Consider the following 24,316-nt stretch of genomic DNA (forward strand, 5'->3'; position numbering starts at 1 on the left):
TATGACTGCCAGTCCTTCCAAAAAACGGAGTGACCACGAAGAATTATGCTGTGTGAAGACGTCAATTTCTACAGAGAGTAATGCGTGATCGCTTTCGTGGGTATATTGGGTAGAAAATGATTCACATGCTTGAATTTTCCCCGTCGTCATGATGGGAGTCCTACAGTAGCAGAAGAAATAGCAGTAATAAAATATCACCATGGACCTCCATAAAACAGAAAACTCACTTAAGTAACCTTTCAGCCTCATTTTATAACATCCAAATTTCAGCCACTCACAGTACAGATCTCCGAGTTTCCTACACCTACAGAGCCACCAAACCTGAGATTTCGAGCACAAGTGTATAGGGATACAAAACTCTGAGGTAACCGCTGAGCCTAAACGGGGAGGAGGGAGGGTCGCATGTGAATCTATAAAAGATAAATACTAAAGAACCACAGTGTACAGGTAAGTAACCTTTTTTTTTCTCCTGTATTGTATCTTTTATAGATTCACATGCTTGAATCCGACTAGTAAGCAGTATAAGCACAATAAGAGAAAAGAAGGTGGTGGGTAGGCGAACCATCCTACCATGCTGTAAACTTGTAGCATCAGAAACCAAGAAGAAGAGAAAGAATAAGCATACAAAATTACAACCAGTATGAAAAGAAGAAAGAATGCTAAAAGCCACCTAACTTAGGCAAAGAGAAGTCGAAGTGCAGCTTGTCCAACAGCAATATCTGCCTCCTTCCAACCATCAAGGCAGTAATACTTCGTGAATGTGTGAGCGTTCAGCCACGTTGCCGCCCTACATATGTCAGAAAGGGATGCTCATGCAAACAGGGCAGAGGAAGTCGCCACTTTCCTAGTTGAGTGAGCTTGCCTTTTCACAGGAAGCAGGTGGCCAGCTTTTTCATGACAGAAGGTAATCGTTGAGGTGACCTAATGAGCAATGCTGGCCCGTGTCTAGGCTTGTCCTTTGCTAGGTGCCGAGAAAGAGATCAGTAGCTGGGAGGATTTATGGAAGATAGTCATTCTTTGTAGATAACATTTTAAACAATGTTTAATGTACAGTGAATGCAATGCCCTTTCGCTGCTGAGGATGGATTAGGAAAGAATGTTGGTAAGACAATTGGCTCATTGAGGTGGTAAGTTGAAGGCACCTTAGGAATAAAAGAAGGGTTAGTGCGTAGGAAAAATTGAAGATACAGTGAAAGCTTGGATTTCACTGATACGTCTGGCTGACGCAATAGCCACGAGAAAAAACACTTTCCAAGAAAGGAACTTCAATTCACATCTGTGTTCTGGCTCAAAAGGAGGATGCATTAGTTGTGACAGGACAGTATTTAATTGCCATAGAACTGGAGGAGGTTTAACAGGTGGAAAAGGCCTAAAAAGTCCCTTCATAAATTTCTTGATGAGTCAATTAGACCACAAGGAAATTTGATCTGAGCGTCTTCTATATCTAGAAATTGAAGCCAGGTAAACTCTTATGAAAGAGTGAGAAAGTCCTGATTTTGCTAAGTGCAAGAGATAGGGCAGCACATGCTCCAGAGATGATGAGAACGGATGCAATGAATGCAAGATACACCAAGCACAGAATCTCTTCCATTTAGCTGTGTAACATTTTAATGTGGAAGGAGCTCAAGCTTCTGTAGTATCACAGAATACTCCTCGGACAGCCTCAAATCCCCAAAGTCAGTGTGGTGAGAAGCCAAGCCGACAAATGAAGAGAGAGAATTTGTGGATGAACCACTTGGCCCTGGTTCATTCAAAGAAGATCCTCCCTTGGAGGTAAGAGAATCAGAGCATACTCTGATAGGTGATGCAGCTTGTGTACCAGAATTGTCTCTCCCAACCTGGATCAATGAGAATGAGCCAACACGGCTCTTGCTTCATTTTCTGAAGTACTCGAGGAATTAGTGGAAATGGGGGAAATGCGTAGGCGAACATTCCCTTCCAAGGAAACTGGAAGGCATCTACCGACGATTTTGGATGAGGAATCCTGCTTGCGAAAAGAGGACACTTTTTGTTGAGGAACGTAGCAAATAGATCTAATGTTGGGAAACACCAGGATTGAAAAAACACTTTCAAGTGCTGATCCTTGAACTCCCCTTCGTGACATTGTTTGGATACCCTGCTGAGAGAGTCAGCCTTCTTGTTGTGAACACCCGGCAGGAGATGTGGTTAACAAGGAGGCATTCCCATATCTGTTGAGAAAGAAGGGAAAGCGCTCGAGATCTCGTGCCGCCTTGCTTTCGGAGGTAAAACATTGTTGTAGTATTGTCAGTCCTGACGAGCACTGACGCACCCTTGATCTGAGGCAGGAAGGCTTTCAGACTCCGGAATACTGCCTTGAATGTTTATATGGCGCTCCGAGTCCTGTTTGGACCACTTGCCGTGAACCTGCAATTCTTTAAGGTGAGCCCCCCCATCCGTCCCATTGATGCATCCAAGCTCATCACCTGCTACGGCACAGTGTGAATGAAAGACAGGCCTTGTGAAAGGTTTTCCTTGACCATCTACCAGGCCACTGCGGCTCACATTGCAATTGAAATGTGAACCTTGTCATTGAATGAGCCTTGAGACTCAATCCACTGCGCATCGAGCTACTCCGGCAGCGGTCCCATGCGGAGACAACAATTGGGGATGAGCGGGATGCATGAAGACATCATCCCCAGCATGGACTTGTACTGCTTCACAGAAACTAACCTTTTTGTTGAAAGAAGCTTTGTTGTACGCAGAATACACAATATCCTTTCTTGAGTGGGAAAGGCCTTGCCGAGACGTGCACCCAGAAAGATGAACAATTTGGCTGGAACAAAGGACAATATTTCCAGGTTGATGCGAAGACCTAGAGACTGGAAGAGAAGCCGACAGCCTCTTGTTGAAAATCTCTTCCTCTTGAAAAGACAGAGCCTTTATTAGCCAATCGTCCAGGTATGGGAACACCTGGTGACCTGAACGTCTTTAAAAGGCTGCTATCGGTGCAATGTACTTGGTGAACACCCTGGGAACGGATTTCAAACCGAATGGAAGCACTTTGAATTTGTAATGGCGCCCTGCCACTTCGAACCTTAGAACATTTTGATACTGAGGGTAATGGGAATATGCAAATAGGCATCGAGGAGATTGAGAGAAGCCAGATAATCCCCTTTTTCTACGAGAAGAAGAATCTCCTGAAAGATTGTTTCTTGATGAACTTGTCCAGCATTCTGAGGTCCATGACCTGCCTCTATTTCCCATTTTTCTTTTTGATGAGGAAGAAGTGAGAATAAAACCGCCGATTTTATTGGCTATGGGAAACTTCCTCTATAGCCTGCTTGAAAAGAAGCAACTGTATCTCATTTTTATGATCAGGAAGGTGGCGCAGCGGAACTTTCTGCGGTGGAACATTTGGAGGATGCTGAATGAATTCCAGTGTGGCCGTGCTGGAAGATTTCTAGAACCCATTTGTCTGAAGAAATGTAGTTCCATTTCAGAAAGGATGCGGATTAGACGGGTTCGTAGCGTGGGACTATGGTGACAGGGGCCTGATGAACTTCATTGCTTTCTATTGGAGTCTTGGGACCTTCCATCAGATTGTTGTCTCTTGCGTCCTGCAGGTCTCGAGTAAGAATGAGCAGTGCTGGACTAAACATACCTTTTGTATGGTTGGTAGGTACTCTGCAGATATGGCTGGAACTATTGTTGAAATTGCGGCCGGTATAAGAATTGCCCCGCACTCTACCCTGAAAGGACTGAAAGCGGTGCAGCTGGAAACTATCTAAGGCTTTGGCAGTGTCCATGTCGGTCTTTATGGATTGAAGCACCTCGTCTACGTGCTTACAAAGAAGCACTCTCCACTGAAAGGCATGTTTAAGACTTTGGCTTGGACCTCTGGATGAAAGGTGGTTGCCTTTAACCATCCCTGGCGATGCAGAACTGCAGTTCCTGCCACCTGATGAAACGCAGGGGATTGGATTAAAAGCCCATGGCTATTTTGATGAGCTCCGAAGATGCTCTTTCTACCTCCACAAGAATGTCCTTAGCCTCTATCTTTTTATCTTCCGGGAGCTACTCTAACAGAGCAGAGATGTCTAATCACATCTGTTGGTCATATCTCCCAAGAATGGCCATGGCATTAGAGTCTCAAATGGAAGTGGCTGCCAATGCCGAGACCCTCTTTCCAATATTGTCGAGGCCGCGCCCCTCCTTGTCCGGTGGGGATGTACACTGTGACGTTGGATTCTTGGCTCTTCGCTGCGCTGCTTGCATTATTCCAGAGTGCGGCCTTGGATGACTGATGAAGCATGCAGGTGAGTCCTCAGGAGCCCTGTATTTTTTATCCAAATTTGGAATGACAGTTGGAATGGAAGCAAGTGTTTTCATAAGCTTCAGTCCTTCTTGCCATAGAACGTCAAGTATAGGGATTGACCTTACTGAACGTTAAGTGCCTGGTTTAAAATCAAATAGAAAATATTGTTTGTTCAGCTAGCATTGGCAAGTCAAAACGCTTGGAGGCACGCTCCAGAAGATCTTGAAACCCCCCCAATATCTGCAGGAAGGGAATCCACAGCAGGAAGGATGGGAGATGGAGGTATAGGGGCTATGTAGCCATCCCATTCATCATGGGTGTCTATGTCCGTTTGTATAACTCCTTCCTCTGTCTAAGCATCCTGAGTATCCTCTGTGATGACTACAGGAGAAGGGATGGTCTTTTCCCAAATGGATTTGGGAGTGCTTTGTCCCGGAAGAATAATGGGAACGTCTTGGGGAGTTAAAGGCCTCTGAGGAGCATTTGCGTCCGGAAAACGCCTGTAATAATCGTCAATCATGTGACGGAGATCAGATACTGGAACATTTATTCACGGTTCTCTAAAATGATGACGCTCATCCTATAATAATAAGGGTAACATTCCTGGAAGGAATTCGGCTGCTGCATAGCAGACGTGTCTCTCTACGCAAAAGAAAATTCTCCTGCCAGGTAAGAAGATTGATCATTGTCCTCAATGTTCTCATCATTAAAATCTTGGCACTCGACTCTTAACTGTGATGGACTGTATGCAAGGCCAAACATACTTTCATCCTCTGACTCTTGGAAATCCAAAAGGCGAGCAGGAGGTAAAGGGAATACCTTGGAGAAATCCTGATTCTGTCTGGGCTGAACACTGATTTTTACCTCCGTCGACGGTCCAGTCAACGGGCTCAATAACGGTGCCATCGCTGATGTAATCGTCTGCGAAACCGTCGACAGTGCGTGGATGGCTTTCGTCTGCGTGGCCATCGTCGATGGACCGGGGGTCGACGTTGTTACCATTGCCAAAGCTCCCGCCTCCGTTGCTGCCGTCGATGTTTTGACCGTCGTCATCGTAGTCGTAGGCGATGAAGCTGTTGACGGTGCCAGAACCTCAGATTTTCTTGAGGAGAGTGTAGTCCTCGACGGCGAAGTAGTAGACAGTCGAGAAGACTGGTCTCAGAGAGGCGTTAGAGAAACAGAAGCTGGAGCAGAAGATGGCTTTGAAGCCTCTGTCTGATGTTTCTTGTGCTGTTTCCCTTCACATTTGTCCTGGGACTTGGATCTCTTAGAGTCCCCATGATGGGAGGAGGAACTGTCCTCCTTTCTTTTCCTTAAGGAAGAATGGGCCTTTTCCTCAGGTTCAGACTGAGTCTGAAGCAGCCTTCCTCTTCGGACGCCAGTGTAGCAGCCTACCAACCCTGTCTTTGAGGGTTTTAGCTGAAAAAGTGCAGCAATATTTGCATTCCCTGGGTTTGTGGTCAGGGTAGAGCACATATAGGCACTGTTTGTTGGGGTCTTCTGAGAATAGTCTACATTTCCCACAGGTCTTACAGGGTCTAAACATTCCTTTTTTAGGTTCTGGAATCTCAACAATAAAGAAGGGTGAACGTATATAGTCCAAAATACCTTGAGAATAGCAGAATCTGAGACTGGAGGTCGAAAGTTGAAGATGAAATACTGTAACTGAGCAGAGCTCAGGGAGACTCCCTATCACACGACGTGCAGTAAGAAATCTGAGGTATGGTTGCTCTGTAGGGGAAGGGAACTCTGAGGTCTCTACTGTGATTGGCTGAAATTTGAATGTTATAAAATGAGGCTGACAGGTTACTTAATTGAGTTTTCTGTTCTATGGAGGTCTATGGTGATATTTTATCACTGCTATTTCTTCTGTTAACGTGGGACTCCCACCACGACGACGGGGAAGATTTAAGCATGAGAATCTATAAAAGATAAAATACTGGGGAAATGCGTCAAGTCTTTTAACAATCTCATCCATTGTGTCACTAGCTTGTTGTCGTACTTGGGTAAAGATGTACATTTCATAGTTGACGTTCAGCATCAGATTAAACTTGGCTTCCAACACCTCCTTTATCCATCAGTGCGATGTTGAATCAGCTTGTGAGACTTTCTTTAGCACGTCTTTCACTCCATCATCCGCAGGGTTTTTCAAACATTTAATGATTTTCTTGTTGTTGTCTTCTTCTAATGTATCTATGAAGTAATCAAATGTTTGTATCCACGCAGGTTACCTGGCACCAATGTTCTGTTTCTTGACTGTGTCGAACAGTGGCGGTGGTGGTGGTTTCAGAGACACGGCAGCATCGTACTTCATGTTCTCTCCTTACACCATTGAGAGCACATGCTGTTCAGACAGCGTTCATCACATATGGTGGGACTGACCACACCTGCACTTAAAAACTTTGTTGCTCGAGCCTGGGTCGCCACGTCTGATTAGAGGTCGTAGACTACTTTATTTTTCCTTCTTGACGATGAGTGGGTTTGACTCAAACCTGGTTGTCCCTGCCATTGTCTTTGCTTTATGGGAACATTGCTTTGTGTTCAGGGCACAGCACAGAATCTTTGCCAGCAACCTCACCGGGGATTTCTTGGTGGTTGTTTTGAAGGTGCTCCTCTGCAGGGCCTCCAATTCCTTTTTCTGCCGTGTAGGAGCTGGAGCAGGGCTTTGACTCCACATGTACCAGACACTTTGCATCGATTTGAGGAACATGTGGCACACACAAGCACTTTGCTGTACCATTGCAAACTCTCAGGGAGAGCAGCCTTGTTCTTCTCAGGCACAAATCCCTTACTCATTGCCAGTTAGAGCATCTTCCCCAGCCCTGGAGCATGGAAATGTACTATGCCACACACAGAGCTGATTCATAGACGTCTTTATTCTCCAACATACAATCACACTCTGCACAATAACGCCATACTTCTTCTAAACCACACCTTAACACCTCTCAGCATATTATGTAGCTCCTGTTCAGAGTCCATCCAGAACTGCAAAGGTCCTAGTGCGTACATCATCAATACACTACACCATCTACCCCCAGCTTTACTTGTAGCCAACTGTTTGAACATAGTGAGATTATGGCATTGTGCGGACTTATGTCAACAATGTCAAAGAGTGATGTAGAGAGCATAGTATCGGGATAAAAGGAGAGTCCTAAGAGCATAAAAAATGATAGAAAAATCCTGAGGCAGCTCATTAATGGGGGCATTGGACCCCATTTCCACGTTCATTTGTTCTAATTTTTGTTTTGTTTCTGCAGTAGTTTTATTTACTGCTTATTCTCTAACTATAGCTCTGCGCGAGTTTGTCAGAGCCACACTTTATACATTTATTTGCGCTAGTGGGCCTGTGCTACACGTCACCGGCTTTTCAGGGCTTGGCTCGTTTTAGCTCTGGTGTCAAAGAAATTTCACTACATTGGTTAGCTCCCTTCATATATTGTAACACCCCTAATTGGATACACCCTGGCCACTTTGGGCTTCAGCCCTTTTTTTTACCAAGGCAGTTGCCAGTCAGAGAGGGTTCCAGTGCACAGAGTAGCCCACCCTTTCTCATCTCGTCATAGAGTGAGAATGAGGTCAGCAAGCCTCACTGATCTCACCCTAACTAGCGCTGACTTGGGAAAGGGTGGAGGTTAAGTCGGAAGTCAGAACAGGTTGCGATAGGACACACAAACAGGATGCTCTCCGGTAGGGGAGTTACGACACAGAAGCAGGTGGGATTAGCACTTGCAGGCCAATCATGCTTTTCACAAAGTCATGGCTTAATCATAAAACTGCAAGGTGACTGGCCATGTTTTGTTGCTGCCTGCATGCTTGCAGCACACTTTCACTTCAGTAGGTAGGTGTGTGTGTGTGTGTGTGTGCTACTGGTTGAGTTGCTGACTTGAATGTGCGCTGCTGAGTCTTCAGTCAAAACGGGGAGAGGTTTATCAAATATGGCCCTAGCTAATTAACAAGATCCAAGGGCAAAAGTGTTGGTAGACAGAGTCAGGTTGGTCCCCTTGAATTTAATGTATGTGACTAGACAGGGGCAGTGGCAGTTGATGACCTGTAAAAATGGTGGGTGTAATCTTTGGCTCGAATTCCAGTGAGCGAGCCTGACTTCTCAGTGGGTTCGGGGCACTCACTCAGTCCCACTGACTTACTGACTTTTACTAATTCTTATTCTCACTCTGACACTCACTTTCTCTCATTCTCAGTTAGTCCATCTTAGTCACACTTGATCTCATTCATTCTCACTCGGTCCCACTCATTCTCAATCAATCTCACTCTTACTCTGTGGAAATTTAGTTCGTAACTGAACATTATCTGCGCCATCTTGTCTCTCTCCAGCGCCGCATGCAGAAACACACGGCGGCCATGTTAGGCACCATGGCCCCTCTCCCCGCTCATTGCCGATCGCCAGCGCGTCCCTCTGCCGCTGCAAACATCCCCCGCGCGCCGGCCACCCCCGGTCTCTCATACATGGGCCATAAACCCTCTCCTTCTGCGCGACCCTGCCATGGAACCACATCCCGCGCCTGACCAACACCTCCTTTCATCCCATACACGGTCATACATCCTTTTGATAACCCCCTTCCTCTGCGCCCGATTGTCCGAACCGATCTCAGGCCATCACCTAGCCCTACGGGTGCAGTTTATTGCCCCTACTGTAAAGGAAACACTTCACATCAAAGGGATTACAGTAGATCAAGGCCCCCACCCCCGGAGACCCGACCAGTCGCACACACCCCCGGGAATTGGCGGAATGTCCAGCTGTGTGATAGCCATCTCCTACTGTGGGTGGGGTGGGGACTTCCACTGTAGTTATGTGTGGGAGCGGATCCGAGCCGGGGATTCCGAGGATGTTCTTTCATGTATCAAAGCAATCTCAAGAATGTGCCATGTACAATAAACCGTGTAATAAAGCAATAAACTTGTGTATAAGAGGCCAGGCCTCAGAGATGTGGTTAGAGCACCTCGAGACGATACCTTGCTGTCCGATCTGACGTGTTCTGCTCCGACGGAATAAAACTTTGTTTCCTGCCTTCCAGTCTCCTGCGCCTGCCTCTTTTGTTGGTTAATCATCGAATGGTATTAGAGGCGATTACCGCCGGGCAATACTTGAAAGGTTATCGACTGAAACTGCCGCTACCATTTAACAACTCTCGTTGTCTCACTCGCTTCCTCTTAGTCCCATTCATTCCCACCCATTATCTTACTCAGTCATACTCATTCTCTGACTCACTCAGTGTGGATCACTCAGACTGTGACTCAATCATTCTCAGTCTCACTTAACCCCACTTACTTTCACTCATATCAATCAATCTTTGATTCATTCAATCTCACTGATACACCTAGTTTCAATCATTCTCACTCATTCCTTCCGCAGCCCCTCTCAGTTACTCACTCTGACAAAAATCAGTCTCACTGATTCTCACTTTGTCTCACTCATTCTGACTGGCTCAGACTGACTCACTCAGTTTTACACACAGGAACAGGCACAGTCGTTCTCCTTCACAGTAACACTCACTGTCATTCTTCCTCACAGTAACATTCACTGTCATTCTCCCTCACAGTAACCGTCACTGACGTTCTCCCTGTCAATAACACTCATTGACATTCTCTCTCCCAGTAACATTCACTGTCCTCACAGTTACACTCAGTCATTCTCCCTTACAGTAACACTCACTGCCTCAGCTGCAAGCGCTGGTACATGAAACTAAAACCTCAAACCTGCACAGTCAAAGATTTGAGGCTTTAGCCTCTGTTCTTTCATCCCACCCTTTCCCAACTCTGTGATGAGTTAGGGAAGGGTGGGGTGACAGGCTGATTTGCATGTATGTACAGGCACTGCAAGGCTTAAGCCTTAAGAATCCATGTCTACCTTTAGATGCGACGCCCAGCATGTTATGAATTGGGGAGGGCACCAAGGCTAGAGAGGGAATTTCTCCAGCCCTGTTGCCCTCTCTCTGAAGGCTGGTACAGGTGTGATTGTGCACTTGTACCAACCATCAGACAGATATTTCCAGAGAGGAGGTCAGCATTTTTATAATACCAAGAGTGAATCTTATTCACTCTCAGTATAATAAAAACTAATGGGCTAGAAAATAAGAGGGGACATAGCCCCTGAGACCATTAAGAGGGGCCGCCACTAGACAGGAGTGCCTTCTATCCCCTTTGCTATTCGTCCTGGCAATACAGACACGAGAGGCTATTAAGGGTACTCCATTGTGGGGAATTGGAGCACAAAATTCCTCTTTTTAATTTTTGAGTTTAATTTAGGCTGAACTTGACCCAACGGTATCAGAGCGCTTTACATGAGCACCAGTTGCGTTACAGACAGATACATTCAATTTTGTCAGGGTAGATTAAGTGATTTGCCCAGAATCACAGGCTGTTGAGCATCCCTGCAGAGGCATGAGCCCAGTTCCCTAGCGTCGTGGTTGACCGCTCCGGCCATTAAGCCACATCCTCTTTGCTGATGATGTTTTGTTATCTCTAATAGTGCCGGACACATCACTAAGGGATTTAAAGAGAATTCTGGGAAGTGGGTGTGGCCAAGCAAGATGGATGACAGTAGGTAAGCCCTGGAACTCCTGGCTAGCCGTATTAAAATCCTTTAGAATCATGATAATAGACCTCACAAATTGATGCTAGCTGCTCAAAATCGGAATCCTTAGAGGTTGAAATCGGCGCAGAGGGATGCGGAAGCCAAGACCTCACTGGGGCCATCGCAGAACCATTTTACAGCCGGATTACAGCGGCGGTATCCCAGAGATGACGCTGGACATTTGACGAGTGATTTAGGAGGCCCCCAATCAAGCGGAGTAAGCAATCTGTCTGGGAAGGACTCATCGAGGGGATGGTGTTGTGGAATCCTGAGAGAAGGCCGGGTCGGCTTGCAAGACGCTCGAGTAGCAGGACCGCCGCCTTGGAAGTGAGCAGCTGACATGGCCCAGGGGGGAACTGACAAACGCCCTGAGTGCGAAGGGGAGTGGAAGAACGAATCCATTCCCAGGTTGCCAAGCAGGTGACTTCCCAACCTGGACCGCTGCAGTGCAGTGGCTGGGGGCCTGGGAAGGAAAGGTTGAGGCCGACCTGCGTGGGAGACAGAGCTGCAGCCTTGGCGGAGAGCAGCTCACACAGCCCTTGGTGAGCCAGCAAACAAATTGCCCTTTAAGCAGTGGAGATCACGTGGTGGTCGAACCAGGCCTCAAATCAGAGCAGAGCCAATCTGGGGGTGCCCACGTCAGTTGGCTAGTGCATTCAGCAGGCACTGGTGAATAGCCAAGGTGGTACGGGACGAATGACGTCTCACGCTCTGCGGCGAGAGGGAGTGGGTCCTGGCCCAACCTGTGGAGGAACATGGGAAAGGATAGAGCAGCACACTCACACTCCGCAAACACCATCACACAGTATACAACCCTCTGCCAACCACCCCAGAGGAACACATGACTGGGTGGACCAGATGATCCTGACAGCGTGCCTGAGGGAAGTCCAGAGCCATTGAGGGCTGAACTAATGGCGGCAATACAGGGTTGCAGTACCACGCTGGAACATAAAATAGAGATGGTGTCAATAGATGTAAATCGCCTGTGAGTGGACCTAAGAAAAGTTGCAGATAAAGTTTTAACCGCTGAGGGCAATAATATAGAACTGCAGGGAAAAGTGGCAACACTCAAGCTCCAGATGGCCCAGATGTCGACAATGATGATGGAACTGGAGCGCCGCTCTGAGGATATGGAGGATTGTGCCACCACAATATCTGTGTATTGGGATTCCCGGAAAGAGCAGAGAGGGATACAACCGAAAAATTGCTGAAGGAATGGGTGCGAAACTAACTGAAGCCACGGGGACTGTCTGACTTCTTGTTGCCGAAAGAGCGTATAGGGCGCTGATCCCGTACCCCCGCTGCTGTGGGGTCATCATTGACAAAGTCCCAAATTATTGTGACTAGAATGCCATCCTGCAGGCTGCTCGAGGGCAGACAGTCTCCCAGTGTGGAAACTCCCAGATAGCCAATTGTTCAGACTATACGAAAAAGATTCAGAAACAGTGTAAATCCTTTCTAAGTGTTAAACAAAAACTGAGAACACTACACATTCAATATATGATAGTTTTACATCAAGGAAAAGCACATTACTTTGACCACACGGAGGACGTCTGGGGTGGCAGGAGCAGTGGGAAAAAGCATCAGCATTCCCAACAGGGAGCGGCGGTCAGTGAAATCGGGGGTCTCGCCCTTGTAGGGCCACATACCGACACCCATGTCTGATCAAAGAGCACACTCCATTTCCCCATGAGCCCCCTAGGGTAACGATCAATGACGTCACTCTGCAGTTGCTTTACTCGGAGACGCAGGACCAGACGACAAGTAGTGGGAGGCAGCCCCTCATGATGGGAACAATGGTGGCGCCATCTGGCCAGCCGGTGGATGTTATACCGGACACTCAGATGGAAGCGGAGTGTGGTACTTTAAAACATGGAACTACATTGGAGGCAGGCCCCTACCCTGCCGACTTTGGTATTTAACAAACCGCAAATGACAAATGCGGTATGTACAAGTGTTTTTGTCATGTTTAACCAAAGAATTCACCGTATATATATATATACTACTACATATTGAACCCTCGGGTTCCATGTTAAAACAGTAGCCATTTTTGTGATTGCCCTCACATAGGCCATGCTTAGGCCTAAAGGACACGTACACCTTCTGTGACTTCTCTGTGACCTGGGCAGCTTGGCTCCGCCACCCCAGGTCAAACTGGTCTCACGAGTTCCCCGTCCTCTGGCCACCTGTGATTAGCATCAGGGCTTGACACACCATAAAGTCTTTTCATCCTACACAAGCCTCCGGCTAATCTCTTTCACACCTGACTGTTCCTGCTTTATGGCTTGTTTCCCAAAACAGGAGATGCTCATGTTTACTGGGGCCTATCGATATCTGATGTGGGATCTGAGCCTTGCTGGGTAAATAATTACGGGCTGGCTTAACTGGAATGTGGGATGGTCATCATGACTCTGCCTTTTCGTTTGCAATGTATACATGTGAATGACCAACTGCAAGAGAAGGGCGGTGTTGCCCAGAGCGTAACATTCTCCATAAAAGAGGAGACTGGTTTCTGTTCTGGAGACTGCCCATTCAGTTGCTAAGGCTTCTGTGCGACGTAGTCTCACTCATTTAATGTTTAATAAAGATGTCTTTTTCATATTTCAGCTTCTTCTGCCAGTTTCTTTGTTACATTACCATGAGAGCGTCTTTTATAATACTACAGCAACAGGATAACCCGAAGTCATAGGGTGCTATCCCTGGCACCGCTGGGGTCCTAAAATCCCCGGTACTTCAGTTGGCGCGCAACGTGGGGCATCAATACAAGTGACTATCTGGAGGAGCGATCTTGTCAGAGGACAGAAATCTACTGGGGAGAACAGGACAGAAATCCACTAAGCAGGTACCGAGGTTCTGGGGGATTCTTTGTCTCTGCAGCCCAGTATATCTCTGATCTTTCTGACTTTGACTCTCCAAAAGATGTCACTCCCGATTAGAACCCTTTTTGGCGTGAGTATTATAAAAGACGTTTTGTTATGAAAACTTGACAGTTAGAATTTGGATAACCTTTTGATTAATAAAAGTAAGAGTTAAGTATAAATGGGTCGCTCCCACTCCTTTGGTTCTTTGGGTCTTTGATTTGGTTATCGCAATTACCAAAGCCGAGGGGTTGGTTTCTTGGTTTTTAATTTGGTCATTGTAATTACCATAGCCAAGGGTCTCGTATATTTGCGAGTGTATTGATAGAGATAACCCCTTGAAGTTTGAAGTTAGATTAGTGAGCTATAAGATGCCTGATCTTAGCAAGTTTGAAATGTAGAAATTTGTGTCGGCCAACTTTTGGTTTGTATAGGTTTGGATATGCGAATTGCAATTTGTGTAGGCAGGTAATGAGGAGATATTTCTCCATTTGGTTTAGATTATAATACTTGCGTTTTCCGCAGTATTTTTGGCATGCCTGTTTTTAAGCTCACATGGAAAAATGTGTTAAATCGGTTAGATTTGGAAACATATTTCTTCCTTGGTGATTTTGTATCCCCAGGGAATTAAAATATGACATAATACAAAACAAGGATCCTTCGTTCTGCGCAGTTTCATGAATAAAGATATGCAGAACGATTTTGTGTGGTGTTCTGCTAGGCAAAGCTAGTGAATTGAGCGCACTCACTACTTCTTGGAGATACATCAGTCTGTTGGGCTGTTTATGCAGCCTTTTGGAACACTATTGAGAAGCGTTTCTTGTAAATATGACTTACAACTAGTATTTGCAAATGGTGGTTCAAGTATAGTCTGTGAGCTGTTCTTTCTTTCTGTCATGCGTATTGATTTGCAAGTCAACTGTGTGTTTAAATGTATATGTGGTTTTCTCATTAGTGCAACTTCTGTAAGTAAATTGCGACGGCGCTATTTATGAAAAATGGCTAAAGCGCGCTGTATTGTCTGTTTGACCCCCTTTCCGTTTATGTCTGAAATGAGCTCAATGTGTGTTTGTGGGTCTTCTGATGTTTTCAGTCTGTTAAGTAAATTGCTGGTTAATTAATATCAAGTAGAAACTTAAAAAAGAAATGCAGAAATTAACGATGTGATGTGCTAAAATAGCTATAGTTGCTCTTTAATTTATAGAATGAGCGTTTTTTAATATATACAAAACTGCCGTTAAATGCTTAAAGGATAAAATTAGAAACACATTCAGTAGATATAAATAAGGCCCCAAAAACGAAATTATCTATTTTTGCAAAAACAAAGTAAATTTACAGCATCTTCCTTAGATGCATTGTATTAGATGTTCACAGGCAAAATTTTCAGCTGCAGTATATTTGATAGGAATGTTCATTCAGCCAGCACTTTCCCAGTTAAAAACGGGTGGAATTTTGCATAACGGTACTTTTAAATGAAAGTGGCGCAAAAATGTGACGCGTTTCAAATTGGGCTTATGCGCTTAGGCTTGTGAGTTAAATGTGTCCAAAATTATAGGCAAGGGATGCAGCTTGTTTTTTATACATGGAATTATCACAAAAACGAATAATTGGGATTTTTTTTAAAGAAAATTATTAATAATGGAAAAATTATTTTAAAAAAAATAAGTGCTTTTCAAAATCGTTTTTTGATATTTATAAAGCTTAATACTCATACTATGACCTCCTAGCATTAAAATTTGATTTGAGTTGTGTTGCATCACTAAAATGGCAAGCATTCGTGTGTGCAATTTTCCCTTGGCGCAGGCGCAAACAAGCTCATTTTTATAAAGTATAAGTTATTATTTCCAATGCCTGACTCATGGGTTATGTAATGGACATTCTGGTAATGCATATTATGCAAGAAAATTGTAGGATACTCATTTTTAATGCCAAAAACATCAAAGTCGAATTTGGGTAAAAGGGCTGTTTAATGTGCATTTTCTTTCATTCAGAGTACTTTTTAAAGTGTCTCAGGCTTCAGTAAATACATACATTTAGGTTTGATATATATTTACAGGTTGTGCCTTCTTATGATTCAATGAGTTAATATGCCAGTACAACGGCTTGTTTACCTACTGAGAAGTTCATTAATTTAAAGTTGATGAAATGTGTACCATTGCATAGGATTGCAACAAGCATTTATTCTAAAAACTGGTATATGTGTTATTAAGTTTTGTGAATTATTCACAGTACATGTAGTTTAACAATCTGGGAATAGGGATAATTTTTTAGCGCCTAAAAAGGAGAAATTATTTTTCAAAATAGAGCGAATTATTGCAAGTTAGGAGGAATTAGGAAGGCCTTCTGGCTTTGACGAATTCAGAGTGTCAGAAGCTGGGGGTTGGGAGAGCTGCAGAGGCTGGCTCGGTCACGCTGCTGAGATGCTATCTTTCCCGTAAACAATGGAGTTGACATTTATGACCTTTTAAATTAGGGCCTTGCCTCTGTGGAATGCAGAATGCCCTTGCTACACGGGCCTCTAAAGGTGGGGTTTCTGGTTTCTCCATAGCATCACTAAAACTAAAGAACTCAATTCCAAAGGGAAAATATAGCAAAGGGGTTTTCTTTGAAAGTCCAAACATCATGTTAAATGCTTTGCAGATACATTGGTGCTCTAAAAAAAAAAATAGAATGATGCCTGACAGTTAATAATGGCAATTTATTTTTGTGTATTTGGTTCTCTCATGAATTGTTCTTGCTGGTCCTGTATGTTAGAAGAGAAACAGTAAAGTTATATTTGACAGCAGATTTCCATTGCCTGGTGATCTACTGTCAAAAAGGAGGGTAAGTATTTTAAACCTGACAAATTAAACAGGCCCAAATATTGGGTTTTGGGCTGCAGTTTTACAGTGCATAAAGTACATGACATGGTGTTTGTGTGTCACCGCTTATTACATATGCTATTGTTTTGTCTATGCTTTTTGTGCTTGATATACAGCAAGTATATCTGATGGCTTGACGTTTTGTGCGTTTTTATTATTTTTTGCATGTTTTCGTTGTTTTTGTTGCTGCTTTTTGATACTATTACAAGTTTACCTGTGTTGTGAGGGGATGGTCATGACGATGCCCATCGCTACGCAACAGTTGGTTGAACTTGTTCTGGTTACTAAATTCCACAGCTAATGATATTTCATGCTGTGAGCATGAGAGACAACACTTCACCAGTGCATGTTTAAATTGGCTATAATGGTATTACAGAAAACTAAAAGATCTACAGGATCGAAGTGTGTCACCTGTAGTTAGTCACGTTACTGCCCTTCCCTTAAAGGAACAGGCAGCCCTACATTTATGTATCCTTGATTGGACCTAAGGATGAAATTATAGATCTGTGACTCAAGGTGGCCTAATCTCTATATTACATTAGTTAATGATGTTTTGCTTCCTAAGTAGCCTATGGCTTTTGTTCCTTAAAAGAAAACTAGGTTTTCATTTTTCCCTGAAGAAGGAACTGGAACATTACCTAAGATTACCGTATATGGTGTAGTCGCCAGCGGTAGAGTTAAAACGTATGTGACTTTGGCCTTTTGTGTATCACCCGTACTCTTGGTGTTGTCACATGCCTGACTACCACCCAAGTAAATTCTTGTCCTTCCTATAGATTTTTATTTTTTATTGCTTTTGTTTCTTCCCTGCCCAATGTCGCATTATGCTTAGTGATTGGGGATTTTAGTTGTGTCCTAGTTCCAATTCCCTTTTCCGTATTCCTTTCACCAGTCAGCCCATTTATTATTGTAGGTGTATTGTTCAGGTACACACTTCCAGACTGCAGTGATGCACCAGGAACCCCCATATTATGTACAATTCCCTTTTGCATGACCAGACTGGTTTCCAAGAATTTTCCTTAGGCCTGCTTCAATGTTTTCCAGCCTGACTGTCAGGACAGCCATAGACTGGCTGACTCAATATTATAGTAAGACAAGTTTTCCATCTCAAAAGGAGATATCTTACGTTTACTTTTTGAACACGACAAATTTTCAATGTCTATTTTTAATGTGGTTTTTACCCTTTTTGTTCCTGCTGCTTTAATTTCCGGTGGGATCAGAAGTTTCTAATCATGCAAATATCAGGACCCTCTAGTTCTTGTCTTTTGTTTTCATATCTGACTATTAGCCTGTGTATTGCCTAGTGCACCTGATGTGAAAGGTTTCTACATGCCTATGATAATCTGTACCATGTGATTTCTCTATTGAGATGTCCTAGATAAGGAATTTAGAAACACTTATATGTAATCATTGAAGAAAAAAAATGTGTTTGCCCTATTAGACAATGCCACCATATGTGAAGACATCTATTTAGATAGAATTCTCGTGTAGTTATCTACCCTTAGATGATGGAGGCTCTCACACGGAAACCCAAATGAAAAGCTTAGAGGCACTGTTTTGCCTACTGCCTTTTTATTTGTATTGCTTCCTGAGAAAGACAGTGTATTCTAGACGAAAATTGTCCCATGGCGTGTGGCCACTCTTTTGAAAATCACAGGCCACCTGGTTACAGTCCCCTTGTTATACAACGAACTGTTTAAAGCATCACACTTGCTTCATCAGAAGGCATTCAATATCAGAAAAGAAGGAGGAGCTGGTTTTGCCACAGAACCAGAATTCCAGTGCAAAAGAGCGCCTGTCATGTGCTGGTAACCTCTGACAGTGTGCAGTCCCTTGAGCCCCTTGGCCTGAGTTTTTGGTCACACACCCCCCCTCTTTTCCTTTGCTTCAATGGAAGTGCAGTGCACCGGCGGATCCAAGATTGACAGAAGGCACTACATTCCAGTGCCCATAGAAGAGCAGTCTGAGCGTCCTCTGACACTGAATGACGAGTGTTGGAGTATGAGAATGGTCCCGAATCTGCACGAGATCACCTGTGCCCTTGATCAATAGAGAGCACACTACCTGTAGTGCCCGCCACAAAGGAAAAATACTGGCGCACTGCCTTGAGACATTGAGACTTTTTTTTCGAGTGAGCTGTGGGTGTTTGCCAGGAGGGCACTCCGACTAAGCAGTACTTTTCTCATGAAGGGCTTGAATGAAGAGGCCCAGGCAAAAGAAAACAACAGAAGAAGATTTGATGGACAATAGAAGCCTGCCAGAGAGGCTTTCTGAATGGACTCTGGGCATAGGTGGTTTCACAAGAGGTTTCCGTGTGATTGTATAGAGTAGGTGTTAAGGAGACAGATTGTTTTGCTGGCATTGTTTTAAAGTACTATTCTGTTTAGTAAAAGCAGAATAGAGTCAATTGTCTGTGGAAAGAGCATTTTCACCTCAGAGCATTGATGAGGGTCACCACTGTTTCACCTGAACATAAAAATTATTATTTCATTTGTAATAGTGGTCACTACTTTCTCCCGTTGTCTATATGTTTTTAATAACGAGTCTTCTAGTGTCTTTTTAAACATGACGTTGTCATTTATGGGTGGGATCGTTTTTCTCTACTCAATTGACTTCTGCACCCGCTTCCCAACCTATGTCCTTTCCTACTACTGTTTCTTTGCACTCTTTTCACCCTTTTCCTGAACATGAGCAGGTTAGAAGATCAGAATTCGTAAGCAATTCTTTTGTACAGCTTCTGCATCAACACTAGTTAGTAATGACCATCACTAATTATTGGGTGTGTGATCTTATGCCGCCTACTACAGATAGAGGTATTCCTTATTTTGTCCTGCCATATGTGGCCTTTGTGCTACTACATGTGTAAGGAGACGTGTCCCGTGAGAGTCGCTAAGTAATAGGATGATGCTACAGCAACATCTCCATGACTTCATGTCTGTAGACCTGGACTCGGATTGATGAGAGAATAGTTATTGCCTATGTAAGGGCAAAAGGAGGGTCTGTGGTACTTTAAAACATGGAACCACATTGGAGGCAGGCCCCTACCCTGCCGACTTTGGTATTTAACAAACCGCAAATGACAAATGCGGTATGTACAAGTGTTTTTGTCATGTTTAACCAAAGAATTCAGCGTATATATATATATATACTACTACATATTGAACCCTCGGGTTCCATGTTAAAACAGTAGCCATTTTTGTGATTGCCCTCACATAGGCCATGCTTAGGCCTAAAGGACACGTACACCTTCTGTGACTTCTCTGTGACCTGGGCAGCTTGGCTCCGCCACCCCAGGTCAAACTGGTCTCACGAGTTCCCTGTCCTCTGGCCACCTGTGATTAGCATCAGGGCTTGACACACCATAAAGTCTTTTCATCCTACACAAGCCTCCGGCTAATCTCTTTCACACCTGACTGTTCCTGCTTTATGGCTTGTTTCCCAAAACAGGAGATGCTCATGTTTATTGGGGCCCATCGATATCTGATGTGGGATCTGAGCCTTGCTGGGTAAATAATTACGAGCTGGCTTAACTGGAATGTGGGATGGTCATCATGACTCTGCCTTTTCGTTTGCAATGTATACATGTGAATGACCAACTGCAAGAGAAGGGCGGTGTTGCCCAGAGCGTAACATTCTCCATAAAAGAGGAGACTGGTTTCTGTTCTGGAGACTGCCTCATTCAGTTGCTAAGGCTTCTGTGCGACGTAGTCTCACTCATTTAATGTTTAATAAAGATGTCTTTTTCATATTTCAGCTTCTTCTGCCAGTTTCTTTGTTACATTACCATGAGAGCGTCTTTTATAATACTACAGCAACAGGATAACCCGAAGTCATAGGGTGCTATCCCTGGCACCGCTGGGGTCCTAAAATCCCCGGTACTTCAGGAGAAGGAGGCTGGTGAATTATGAGATCACATCTCTCCTAACAGTGGTAAAGTAAAGACTGGAAGCTTGATGTTAACTCAAAGCCTATGCCCCGGATATTGACGACTCTACATTTTACACTAACATGTAGGACCTGGTGATGCAGGATGTGGGATCTCCTCTCCAGCGGTTTGGCGATTTTAATTGTCTGCTTGATGGCAGTTTAGATAGAACACAACTTGGGGCTAGTACGAAATCACACGAGCGCCGCACTCGGAGGGTGATGCATAATCTGGGACTGACACATGTGTGGTGTACAAGGAATCCCACAACCAAAGTATATACAGCGCACTCCTTGATGCACAACACCTCCAGTAGATGAAACAGGATACTGATGGCTGGGTTCCTGAGCGTGGAGTATATTGAGGTGACACATATAGCACGTTTCCTATCTGACCAAGCCCCAGTAAGCTGTGTGATACACTGGAGAGGCTCAGCAGGCGGTGCTTATACCTGGAGGATGCCAGTAGATCTCCTAGTTGACCAAGTGGGTAGGATGACGATATCACAGGCACTGACAGACTATTTTACGACCAATCGGGGATCTACAGACCGCAGGGCAACACAGTAGGAGGCCTTAAAGGCTGTTTTGAGGGGCACATGCATGGGGATGTCCGGAGTTAGTGAATGAAGAACTAGCGCCGGACAGTTTACAGGCATTGGACCCTTCCCCACCCAACAACAATAGACAAGAACGGGACTTGCTAAGGAACATAGCGGACATTTGGGATCATTTGGATAGGTACACACTGACACAATATTGACAAAGGCTACATAGGAAGAGTGACAAAGCAGGGAGGCTATTGGCATGGACCCTTCATAGGGAGCATCAGCCAACCCCTATGACTCACTTGGTGGTGCAGGGTGGGGCCAGGGTCACGACTAGCACAGGTAGAGTGAAAGTGTTCCGAGACCATCTGCAGCTGGTGTACACGTCCGGCACAAAAAGTTATCCTGGACAGTTATAAACCATTTGTAATGAATCAGGAAATTACCAGACTAGACGGGACAGTCGTTGATGAGCATGGATGCCCTCCTTCCATTATCTCATGTGGAAGGAGTTAACTGTAACCCGGATTGTAATATTTTAAATAAATGTGCTGTAATTATGTTAATGCACCAATAATTAATTAGGGTAATCTTTGTGGAAAGTTATTTTCATGAATCTGTTCCCTCATCACTATTTTTTCTGTTGAAAATGTATCTAGCCCAAGTGATGCGGGATTAACAGGGATGACCCCTATATGTACTGCCAATATGTCTTTCCAGGCCTGGAGAGACGGCGGCTGTACCCGACTTGGAGAAATTTACCCTGAAGAAACCTTCATCAAGTTTGGTGAAACCTGTGCAGCATTTAATCTAGGCCTAGAGCATTTCCTACAACACTCAAGGTTAGCGGAGGTGGCCAGGCAGACCTGGCCCTCCAACCTACCCACACATTGGCGATCCTCTTATTTAGTGGATCAGGTAGGCACCTCATTTCTTCACTGTACAAGGCATGAGGACCGATGCTGTGAGCACACAACCGCGGACCCATGTGACATGGGAGTCTGACCTTGCAGCCCCCATGGAAGATGACATGTGGACATGTATTTGTGCACTTACCAAATTGGTCTCCAGCAATGTTCGATTCAAATTGGTACATTATAATTTTTTGCATAGAACTTATTTGACCCCTGCAAGACTTAAATCTATGCAACTAGCCAGAGAAGATAATTGCCCTGGGTGTGGTGCAGACTTTCTTCATTTAGGTATAAACAACAGGAGTAAACCCATAGACCAGATTGAGATCTGGGTGAGGAAGTATAAACAAACGACAATTCTCTCAACTGGTATTATTGAGAAGATTAGCTATCAAGCATGCACAAAACATTGCAAAGAAAAGTAGGGAGACTCCTAGTTCGTTTAAATGTACCCAAGGCATCATATATTTAGAGGAGTGCAAGACCGATGTATTAATTGCTTGCAGTGCTGATACAACCGTTTCCAATTTTTCCATAAACCCCTATGTCCTTGCTTCTCCAAATGTCTTGCACTCCTCTAAATATATGATGCCTTGGGCACATTTAAACGAACTATTGGTCTCCCTTCTTTTCTTGCAATGTTTTGTGCATGCCTGATAACTAATCTTCTCAAGAATACCAGTTGAGACATTGTCGTTTGTTTAGACTTTATTCATTTGCGGAGCGGGGCAAGATGGCCGCGAGTGAGCTGTGCTGAGCGGTCGCTTATGACCTCTCTCCCATAGGAAATGTAGTTAGCAGGCTCCTGATTATTATTCTCCTTTGGGCTTTAATATGGTTAGAGCAAACGGACTGTAAACTCATCCACTGATGTCTCCACTCATCGCGGAGATCAAATACTATATATCTGCAGAACTGGACTGGCTGAAGGAAAGCTGGGGAAGATTCACCAGGACCGTGGACTGTATAAAGGAACGGTACACACAGTTAGGCAGAATGCCACCCCGGCCCGCTAAAAATGACAAGATGAAAGAAAAGGCGAAGGAGCAAACAGAAATTTGTAGCCACCCTTCAAAGGATCTAACTGAAGCAACCACCCTGGATGCTAGCACTAAGGAACCAGGGGCAATTCGGAAAGCGGCACTGCAGTTAAATAAAAAGACGGCTGAGACACGAAGAGGGGAAAAGACTGACACAGTCGGGGCTAGTGAGATGGGCCATCAATCAGGCGAAGCGAGGAGTAGGCCGCCTCTGAAACATGTTGCGAGCACGGAAAAGATTGACAGAGGCGATAAATCCAAAATCAAACCTAAACCCAGAGAGACCCCTCTTAGGCAGCCTGCCTTGACAGAAGCATTTTCCGCTCATCACGGACCAACAGGCAATCAAACGCCAAATGAAGGCGGCTGCTACAGATCCGGATCCAGCAACCCAGGGAGCGTCCTCGAGGACGCGGGAGGCACGTCAGTTGCAGACGCTCCTGCTGCTAAGCAACAACAACAGCAGCAGGCTCAGCGGTCCGTGGGAGAACGTGAGCAGGAGGGATTGCAGAACGGATTGAATGTAGACTTGGCCTCTCCTGCAGGATCTCTATGCACTGAGCAGGCTCAGTCAGGACCTGCAACTCTCGGTGAGAGGGGGAATAAGGATAAGGATAAGGATACTGACATGTTGGGCGCTATTATGGTACTTGAAGCAGAATTACTTGCCTCCAAAATCTCCAAAACCCCCCATAATAAGACCCTGGCTACCTGGGGAAGCTCTGCTAGCCTGAGAAAAAAAGAGATAAATAAACAGAAATTACATGATCCCAGAGAGGAGGTAACTGAAAAGGCTGAGGTGGGTTCGGGTGAAGGAGAATTTTTTTCTCTCAATGAAGATTCGGACTCAGCACATTCAAGCGAGGAGCTTTCAGAGGATCAAGATGACGACGAAGTATTGCTCTCAGACACCAACTCCTCGGGGGAGGATATAGGTACAGGGAAAGACTCGACCCTGCGAACGAGACAGTTAAAGCCAAAGTTAAGTAACCCACAGACTGGCGGATTGGGAGACACCGAAAGGGGGCTGCTCTGGGACTACTCAGGCACTTCCCAGTTGTACCAGGCTGAAGACACTACTGGGTCACTGAAACAGTCCACTTCTTTTGACACTCTGTTTAGTACGCTGAAACAGATGCAAGCAGAGGCTAGAGCCGTGAGTCGGAAAGCAAGACAGGATGCGAAGAAAATACAATCCTCATTAAGAAAGACAAACAAACTATACGAGGATTTGGTGGGAAGAGTCACCGAGGTGGAAGAGCATACGAGCAAGCTCGAAGACGACCACAGTAATTGGCAGAAT

Source organism: Triturus cristatus, chromosome 9, assembly GCF_964204655.1.
Source record: "Triturus cristatus chromosome 9, aTriCri1.1, whole genome shotgun sequence".
Lineage (NCBI taxonomy): Eukaryota > Metazoa > Chordata > Amphibia > Caudata > Salamandridae > Triturus > Triturus cristatus.